This window comes from Aplysia californica, unplaced genomic scaffold (assembly GCF_000002075.1).
Source record: "Aplysia californica isolate F4 #8 unplaced genomic scaffold, AplCal3.0 scaffold01310, whole genome shotgun sequence".
Classification (NCBI taxonomy): domain Eukaryota; kingdom Metazoa; phylum Mollusca; class Gastropoda; order Aplysiida; family Aplysiidae; genus Aplysia; species Aplysia californica.
The window spans coordinates 74,188-76,248 of NW_004798580.1; the positions used below are offsets into that span (position 1 = coordinate 74,188).

At 41.8% G+C, this 2,061-nt stretch overlaps 1 protein-coding gene across 1 annotated transcript in view; it reads left to right on the plus strand.

The window, feature by feature from the left end:
- The window catches only part of LOC101859992, a 105,213-nt gene that overhangs the window by 71,783 nt on the left and 31,369 nt on the right, over positions 1–2,061 (plus strand). The window lies entirely within an intron of this gene.

A 2,061-nucleotide genomic window follows, 5' to 3' on the forward strand; every position in this document is an offset into this window, starting at 1 on the left:
GGTATGCAGACGCGCATGTGTGTGTGCGAGTGTGTGTGTGTGTGTGTGAGTGTGTGTGAGTGTCTGTGTTTGTGTGAGTGTCTGTGTGTGTGTGAGTGTGTGTGGGTGTGGGTTCGGTTTGGGGAAATATAGTTCTACCGATTTCGTACAGACCAACTTTACTTACAACGGAATAAACTATGTCGATGACAATAAGAAAGTGCTGCAAATTTCCAAACACTGCCCAGAGAAGGGAGTGGGTGTATCAAAGCAATAACACACTCTTATATCAGTGTAGCAAGATGACATCGAAAGTAAAATTTGAGATATTAGATTACTGGTCAGATTCAACATTTCCGACAAACTTTGTATTGTCTCTATCTAACTCGCATTATTTCTTGCTTCTGAACAGGAAATGGCAATATTGTTTGTTAATGTAGAATTGTTTTCTATGTATGTACAACGGGGAATTTCTGTCCTCTGGCCAGAGACTCCGAAAATAAGATTTATCTGAGACAATTGGTCGAAACAAATTTAATTTAACGAACGAGACAGAAACTTCCAGAAGAAAGGAGAGTCAAACTGACACGGTATCAAAGAAAAAAAAGTTGTAAATAACAGCCAAACCCATCGTTTCGTCTCATCAAGCTTTGTATGTTTGTCTCTTTGCAGCACCTGCTTTTCTTTTTTTTTAAAGACTGCATGCACAATATTATATAATATTATGAGCTTCTGCCTCTGATGTTATGTAATCCACGCACGCACGGCTCAGAAAGCAGAACAGAGGAATCATTTCGAGTGCCCGGAATGTTAAAAAATCCATATAAAGGAAACCGCTAAGAAATGAAACAATTTTTTGTCGGAATTCGTTTCCCTCCGAATTTTGCCCAAATAAACTTCCTTGAGAGATGGTCACGAACGGTTGCTGACAGGAATTATTGCTGAAGACCTGGAAGATCAGGGCATGGCCAATAATAATTTGTTTTGTCTGGGGTCTCCAATCGTCAAGTCTAGACTCCCTTTTGTCGGGGCATTCTGTCCCCACCGTGCCTCCCACTCCTGGCCAACTGTTTGATACGTTGTCTCAGATTGAACTCTTCTCGTCTGCGCGTTTCTCATGGGAGCACAAAACACGGAAGCCATTCTCTCAATGGAGCTCACAATGTCCGCCAAGGAGAGCATTCGAGCTGTGGGGGAGGGAGACGATTGTCTGTTAGTGCTGGGCTGCTAGATTTTCGATTATTGAAAGCTAGGAATCGTAGGAATCGACTCCGAACCCAATTACTTACTTTCTAATGATGTGATTTCTTCCGGTGGTTTACCTAATTCACTCCGAACATCTTCAGGATAACCTTGATTTCGGAATACTACGAAGCATCAAATTTTTATTTTTCAAAATTGAATTCGAAATATTTAAAAAAAATAAGATTTTAATGATTAAAGTAACTGGTAAGTGTTAGTTTTCGTGAAAAGAAGTTGGAACTTTTCTTCCGTATCATTAATCGTAGGAATCGGTTCCGGAATCAATTCTTCGACCAGCTCTACGTTGTGTTTGGGGTACATTGTGTTTTCTGCAGGTTGTTTTTTCCCTTACTTCTCTCTCTCTTTCTCTCTCTCTCTCTCTCTCTCTCTCTCTCTCTCTCTCTCTCTCTTGCCCTTTTTAACTCCCAGTGAAGCATAGGCCATCAACAAGCTGTTGATGTTTTGTAGCTGCTTTTTGTTTTACGGGAAAGGGCTGCTAACCCTTTGTCCAACCGACCTTAGTCGCCTTCTACAACATGCGCGGTACGGATACTGTGGTCCTATTCTTTGCTCTCCTGTCTCTTGGACAGGGCCCCGAGAACCGTGACACGGGTGCCTTTCTATTCAGTAGCCTCTTATTTCGGAAGGGGGGAGGGGGGGTGTCTATCACCTTTTTTCCTAGCATTTGTTGTTTGCTTTTTTGTTGTTTTTTTCTTCGGACTTGATGTTCTTGACACTGTTGTTGTTTTCCGTTCGTTCGTTCGTTCGTTCGTTCGTTCGTTCGTTCGTTTTTTGTTTGTTTTGTTTGCTGGCTTTTGGGTGTGTTTTTTGGATTGGGTC